A 7,956-nucleotide genomic window follows, 5' to 3' on the forward strand; every position below is an offset into this window, starting at 1 on the left:
TCCTATGGAAGTGGTGCTAGCTCCTACCCTGGGGATCTTTAAGAAGAGGCTTGATGCCTACCTGGCTGGACTCATTTGAGTCCAGTCTTTTCTCCCGCCCAGGCAGGGGGTTGGACTTGAAGATCTACAAGGTCCCTTCCGACCCTACTTCTATGATTCTATGATATAATGAAAGCAAGATGTACTGAAAACGTCTTAGATTATTCATCATAGTATCATAGTACTTAGGGTTGGAAGGGACCTACACAGATCATCAGGTCTGACCCCCTGCCCTGGGTAGGAATGGGTGCCGGGATCATATCACCCTAGCCAAATATCTGTCCAGCCTCCTCTTGAAGACCCCCAAGGTAGAAGAGAGCACCAGCTCCATTGGGAGCCCGTTCCAGAGCCTGGCAGCCCTAACTGTAAAGTAATGTCTGCTGATGTCCCACCTGAGCGTTCTCTCTAACAATTTGTGGCCATTATTCCTAGTAACCCCGGGTGGTGCGTGGGGGAACAGAGCCTCCCGCAATTCCCGCTGGTCCTGCCAGTGAGTTTGTAAATGGCCAGCAGATGCCCTCTCAGCCTTCTCTTGTGGAGGCTGAATAGGTTCAGGCCCTTTACCCTCTCTTAGTAGGGCCTGCCCCGCTGCCCCTTGACCATGCGAGTGGCCCTTCTCTGGACCCTCTCAAGGCTAGCCACATCCCTCTTGAAGTGTGGCGCCCAGAACTGGATGCAGTACTCCAACTGTGGCCTGACCAATGCCGCACAGAGGGGAGGGATTACTCCTTGGACCTGCTGGTGAAGCATCTGTAGATGCACAACAAGGTGTGGTTAGCCTTACTGACCACTTCCTCACATTGGTGGCTCATGTTCATCCTGGAGTCAACAATGACTCCAAGATCCCTTTCATGTTCATCTCCTAGCTAAAAATTGTAGCAGGATTTTCTTTGTTGTGCATCTTCCAGTATTTTGTCTGGAGCTTCCACAGCTCCCCTTTAAACATACATATTTTGGGATTAGTTGGGGTTCACCAATCAAGGACCATCAAGTTTTGAAGTTCCGCCACTGTAAACCTTAAATATAGACCCTGAAAGCAGAACTGGGATCTGCACTGTCTGAACTTGAATCAGAATAAACTCAATCAGTGAAGGCCCTTATATAGGTGCTGTAGCAGAACCATGGAGGTATCTTACTAGTTTCCTAGGTGTGAATTCAAGTCTTGGTTCAAAGGTGGCTGCCAATCAACCCATCTATAAATGGGTATTATGTGGTACCTGGTTATCTGGACTGAGGCGTAAACAGGATATAATGCTAGCCATATCATTCCTTTGAGTACTGTCGATTAGAGCTGTGCGAAACACCATCCTTTTGTTTCAACGTCCATATCGCCATTTCAAAGGGACAATATTTCCTTTCATCATTTCATTTTCTTTTGAAGCACTGTCCTGTTTTATTCTGTCAAAACTGTTTCGCTGTTTTGACTCGTCTCGCTGTTTCGCCTATAGGCTATAGTGGGGAATCATGAAAATGTCTAAAATGTTGTTACTTGTTTCCTGATTCAGATGCAAATTGCAGGGATGGTAGCCCCTTCTGAGGACATGAAGCCTGCCAAGTGTCAAGGAGATAGGTGTAGAGGTTTCTCAGAAACTGCACCTCAAAGTCTTGAAAGCAAAATTTGCTGGCTCACACCCCGGCAATGCTTCTGGGCTGTGCCGGACTCCTCCCAGGGGTGTGACCCCTTGGACCTGCATGCTGGATGAGGGGAGGCAGCCACTGCAACTTGGGATCGGTGCTGGGTACAGTCTGCACCCAGCACCAGAGAAGACAGATGCTACCTCTGGCCCCAGGCAGCAGCGACAGCCTCCCGTCATCTGGGTGCAGATCCAGGGGCCCACTCCCCCAGGAGGGCTGCAGGGTTGTGCCGGACTCCTCCCAGGTTAGAGGAGGTTGCCCTGTCACCTGGGATCAGTACTGGGTGTAAGCTGCGCACAGCACTGGAGAAAATCATGACTGCCACCTGTCCCAGGCAGCAGCAGTAGCCTCCCCTCATCCAGCATGGAGATCCAGGGCTTGCACCCCTAGGAGGAGTCTGGCACAGCCTGGCAGCCCTTCTGGGGGTGTGAGCCCCTGGATCTATGCACCAGATGAGAGAAGGCTCAGGCTGGGGAAGCAGCAATCTTTTCAAGTGCTGAGTGCAGCCCATGCCAAGCACCAGTCCCAGGTGGGAGAGGCAGCCTGAGCCTCCTGTCACCTGGGACACAGATCCAGGGGTTCACACCCCTGGGAGGGCTGCCGGGCTGCACCGGACTCCTCCCAGGGGTGTGGGCCCCCTGATCTGCACCAGATGACAGGAGACTTCTGCTGCTGCCTGGGACCAGCACTGGGCACAGCCCACACCCAGCTCCTGGGAAGACAGATGCTGCCACTGGCCCCAAGCAGCAGCGACAACTTCCTGTCATCTGGGTGCAGATCTGAGGTTCCGCCCAGGCGGGCTGCAGGGCTGTGCTGGACTCCTCCTGGGGATGCCATCCCCTGGATCTGTACTGGATGACAGGAGGCTGCCACTGCCACCTGAGACCAGATCGGGGCACAGCCCATGCCCAGTGCTGGGCTCCATGGAGCGCATCTCCAGCTCTGCCTGCCTCTTGCCACTGGGCTGTGCTCTGATCAGCTCTGCCAGCCCCATGAGGCTCAGCCTAGCAGCAAGAGGCAGAGCGCAGCACTGGCTCTGCCCACCTCCCACCGCTGGACTGCACTCTGATCATCTTTGCCAGCCCCACATAGTACAGCCCAGCAACAGGAGGCAGGCAGAGCTGGCGCTGAACTCCATGGGGCTGCCAGAGTTAACTGGAGTGCAGCCCAGAAGCGGGAGGCAGGAGGAACCAGCACTGCGCTCTGCCTCCTGCTGATAGGCTGAGCTCCATGGGGCTGGTAGAGCCAATCAGAGTGCAGTCCAGTGGCAGGAGGTGGGCAGAGCTGGCATTGCCCTCTGATCAGCTATGCCAGCCCCATGGAGCACAGCCCGGAGGCAGGAGGCGGGGAGAGCCAGGGCTGCACTCCCTGCCAGGCTGAGCCACATGGGGCTGTGGAGCCACTTGGAGTGCAGCCCTGGTTCTCCCCTGCCTCCCAGCACCAGGCTGCTTTGAAACTCAAAACGTTTTGAAACTTTTGAAATGTTTCGAGTGACCTCATTTCATTTCGAAGCTGTTTCGATGCTTTTTGTTTCATTTCAATGTTGCTGTTTTGAGCTTGAAACATGCCAAAACAGCTTTGAAATGAAACACTTGGTGAAATTTTGCACAGCCCTACTGTCGACTACAGGAACTGGTGTGCTTTAAGTATGTTAGCTCTTTAGGTTGCTAGGCTCTGAATAACCTTTAATAATGATTTAGGATTTTTAATAAAGTTATAATAGGGTTCGTAACAGGATCATAGGAAAGTAGTGCTGGAAAGAACATCACAAGGTCATCTAGTCCAGCCCCCTGCTCAAAGAAGAATTATCCCTGACTGAACCATCCTAGCCAATGAGCTGTCTAACCTGCTCATGAAAACTTCCAAGGATGGAGATTCCACAACTTCTCTAGGTAGCCTGTTGCAATGCTTGACCATCCTGATAGTCAACAAGTTCCTCCTAATCTCCAACCTAAATTTCCTGTGCTGAAACTTGAGGCCATTGCTCCTAGGCCTGTCCCCTGTGGCCACAAAGAAAAGTCCATATCCATCTTCTCTGTAATCACCCTTCAGGTATTTGAAGACTGTTATCAAATTCCCCTCAGTCTTCTCTTTCTTTAGACTAAATCACCTTAGTTCTTTCAGCCTTACTTCATAAGTCTTGTCCCCCAGGTCCTTAATCATTTTTGTTGGTCTGCTCTGAACTCTTTCCAAACTGTCCACATCTTTCTTGATGGTGTACTCCAGGTGCAGCTATATTAGTTACCAGCCACTGATTGCCATAAGCGCTAATGCCCAGTATAGAGAAGGACACAGTTCCGTGCATCATAGCTTAGTACATCTCACTGAGCATGCCTACAGGTGCATTTACACCTGCTTCAATTTGCTGTGCAATAAGAGGGAATAGGCCAGCATCTACATGTGCAGGCATTAAAGTGCATTAACACAGTGTGTGGACTGACTTAGCACTCAAGTTAGTCTTAAGTCAGTCCGCACACACAGTGTTACTGCGCAGTAATTAATCTATATGTGCATTGCTGTGCAGTAATTAATTGGTCATGATGCAGGTATCAAATTTACGCTCGAGTCAGCATAACTCACCATATTTACTGCACAATACAGGTGTGCATATGTAGATGGGCACCCATACTGTGCAGTAATTTTGGTTACTGTGCAGTAAATTAGTATGTGTAGATGTGTCCACTGTCAAGGAGATTTTCCCACTATTCAGCCTGAATACTCCTACTGTTGTTTTTATGGGTTTTTTTAACCCCATTACTTCTTTAGTAGGACTCATTAGTCTACCCACTGTAGAGGTCTTTTCCCTGTGGTGTTCATGTTGTTTGGTACTCAATCAATGAGAGAGATATCCTCAGTCAACTGCTTAGTTAAAATGCTCACAGCTACTTCTTTTAATGTTTCCTTATTTAAGTAAGTCTTAATTAAGTTCTGCTTTGAACTCCTTCCAATTTACTGCATTATTAAATAGTTACTGTTGCTGAAATTAATGCATTTCAGCAGTGACTGAAATGATTTCTCTACAACTTGTATTCTAGTTTCTGTTTGTAAGGCACATTGGGATACTTCAGAGTGAAAGGTGCTATATGGGTGCAAGAGCATTACACTGAATTAGACATTTGGAATAATATAGGTCAATGAGGATTATAAAATGAGATAGCAACTGAAAGATTCAAGAATTTAAGCACTGAACTTCATTCCTGTCTATTAGACTTGAAGTGGTCAAAATCACGCACTAATTTTTTAACATGTTTGGCATAGCAATCTTTCCTACATACCATATTGGATTGTAAAGCAAATAAAATTGAGCTATATGTTAAACCTTAAAAATGAGTGTCTTCCAGCTTAGTAACTACAAACTTTTCCAGCAATTTGTCTATACCAAGTCAGTAATACCACCATCACATTTATATCGCATCAGGACCTAGAAGACTTAGACAGATTATGTAAATAGCATGAAGCTACAGTTCAAGCAAAGCTTTATAGCTCACATGACTCTCAAATTTTTATTACCCAATTAAAAAAGGCAAAGAATAGGAAATGATATGTTTGTACTGTGTCAGTTAGGCTCCAGGAGCAGCAAGAGACACACGGGTGAAAGCCTGCTGCGCCCCCGCTCCCCCGAAGCCCCCCAAAGACCCCCAGCAGCCGTGGAGCCCCCTGTCGACCCCGAGCACAGCCAGAGGTAAGCAGGGCCTGTGATGGGAGGGGGTTAACCCCTAGAGAGTGGGAGGAGGTGGCTTAGTGGGAGCTGGGCCGGGTCTCACCCCGCCCAGGCCCCGACTTGGCCCAGGCCCCCAGAGAGCCACGCGACGGGAGCCGCGTGAACAGACTGCGCAAACAGGCGCGTTTGTCTGCTGGTGCATGAGTTAGCATGGAGTTCGCGCAGGAGGGTGCTCAGGAGAGCCCAAGGCCCTGCCTGCGAGACCTTCAAGAAGAAAATTGGATGCTTATCTTGCTGGGATCCCCCTAGGGCAGGGGGCTGGGCTCAATGATCTTCCAAGGTCCCTTCCAGCCCTAATGTCTATGAAATCTTTGAGGGCTCCAAGTGCTACTGCAATATGGAGAAAGTAATAATACTCACTAGCATGATATTCACAACTCTGAGCAATTTTGCTGACTGACACAGAAGTTGAAATCATTTGCAGCCTCAGCCAGAGGTGTCTCAATCTGATGGTCTACAGATCATTTGCTCCTGGTCTGAGTGGCTGGTTAGTTGGTGCTGATTGCCCTCTTTGTCTGGAGAGAAGATAATAAATGAGGAGAAAGAGTAAGCAATGTAATTAACATATTTTCTAAAAGGATATAACTTTTATTTCATGTTAACAGCAGCAAAATGTTGCCAACAAGTCTTACTCTGCATTTCCCTTTAAAAGATTTTTTTCAGTTGTTTATAAACTTTGCCAAACATCATTTGGGCTGAAATTTTCCATGCCAGGTTTCTGCCTCAGGCTGAAATGTTTGGGAAAGTTTCAGCTCAAATGGTCCAAACTTTTTGGAGAATAAGATGAAAGGAAAATATGTTATTTGCACGTTAAAAAACATCTTTCACACAGTTTATTGAGCATTGCAGTCAGACTGAATCCTCTGAGAGCAATACATTTGCTATTATAGATCCTATAGGTGGGTGTCTACCCAACTCAAGGTGGTGGCAAGCTGATTTCAAGGGCACATCACAGAGCCAGACACCATTTTCACAGGCTTATCATGGCTGCACCCCACCACACAACTCTGATTGTCTGAGAGGCCCCAGTGGCCCCACCCCCTTCCACTGGTTGGTGGAGAGGGCTGCCCATCATATGACCCTGTCCCTTGCTGCTGAGTGGTGAAGCGGGGCAGGGCTGCATAACAGTCAGCCCTCTCAGCCAATTAGGGGCAGGGGTGGCATCCATCTTGCCTGCTTGTTTTCATGCTGGCAGCCCCCTGCATGCTGGGCTGCATGGCCAGGAGGACTGCTGGCTCCCACAGCAGAGCTAGCACCTTATTTTTAGTATTTTTTTTTATCACAGATTTTACAGAGCTCACCTGATTTCATGATTTCTGCAAAATCTTGATTTAAGTAGGTCCCTAATTATGAGTACTAATCCCCCTAATTAGGGACCTAGGTAGGCTAGGTAGGCTTTTCCAATCTGGCTGCTGAAACAAAAAGCAAGGGAAGGAAAATGGTTCAAACCCAGTTTCTGCCCACATTACACCAAGATTTGAACTGTTTCTCTTCCCTCTCTGCTGCATTCCCCTACCACCATGTTACAGGAGGCAGATCTCACTCGATCTCTTCTATAGATGCTTTTCCATTCTGTATGAAATACTTAACTATATGTTCAACCAAAGAGCAAGAGTTCCTGTCTAGTGTTGTGGTTATGATTTTCATCTAGAAGAGTTCCAGTCACTGCTCCAGTTATGTTTCTGTGAAGTGAAGCAGTATCAAGTACTGGAGATCAATAGCTTGGTTATTGTACTCTCCAGGGAAGTGGGAAGATCCAGGTACTTTTACTCTCAAGCAAGGGAAAGAATTGAATCTGTGTTCCCCGCATCTTGAGATCCATCACATACAGGGACTTGGAATAAAAGGAGGATGACACCATCACAACATTAAGCACAAATCTTTTCTTCAGTAGAATTTAATCCAAATCCATGAACACTTTTGTGATAACTGAAATAACATTTTATAAAATATCCACCCAAAATCTATCCAACAATAATTTTAGATAGCTAATACAGCTAATACTTTCATAATGTTAGTTTTCTTTGAAAATGGTTGCTGAGTTTGTTATGTGGTTATACATATAGCAGTACTGCAGGATCATAGACTTCAACTCTATCCTTGGCTATGCAACAGACTTCCCCTGTAATTTTGGACAAGCAATCTGATCTCCCAGTTATTTTGTTTCCGTATCTCCAAAATGTGGATTTCTGATACTTCACTACCTCAAGAAGGTGTTAGAAATCTAAGTGTACTGTTGAGAATTTCTTACCAGAAAAAAACCTAGAGAAATAAAAGTATGGTTAGAAAGAAGAAAACACATTGCGGGCACTAGGCCAGTGCAAAGCAGCTAGTATTCACTTTGGATTCAGCTGATTCAGGGGACAGTGATTCGATTTGGTGATTCGAATCACTGTCCTGAATCAATTCAGCCGAATCTGATTCAGAAATTCAGCCACCGCCAGATCAGCTGAATCTCCAAATAGGACAGGCCCCATCCCCTACCCACTCTCCCAGCCCAGTCAATGGCTGCTCTGCCTGGCCCCAGCCTCCTGGCTCTTTAAATAAAAATAAAAAAGCCT

At 47.3% G+C, this 7,956-nt stretch overlaps 1 long non-coding RNA gene across 1 annotated transcript in view; it reads left to right on the plus strand.

The window, feature by feature from the left end:
- LOC109299443 overlaps positions 1-3,570 on the plus strand; it is a 16,106-nt gene extending 12,536 nt beyond the window's left edge. The window contains exons 2-3 of the long non-coding RNA XR_002097848.1: positions 1,606-1,609; positions 3,410-3,570. This is a non-coding gene — a long non-coding RNA (uncharacterized LOC109299443). The remainder of the gene's footprint in view (positions 1-1,605; positions 1,610-3,409) is intronic.
- Positions 3,571-7,956: the final 4,386 nt, after the last annotated feature.

The sequence above is a fragment of the Gavialis gangeticus genome, unplaced genomic scaffold, assembly GCF_001723915.1.
Source record: "Gavialis gangeticus isolate Ggan-Ray unplaced genomic scaffold, GavGan_comp1, whole genome shotgun sequence".
Lineage (NCBI taxonomy): Eukaryota > Metazoa > Chordata > Crocodylia > Gavialidae > Gavialis > Gavialis gangeticus.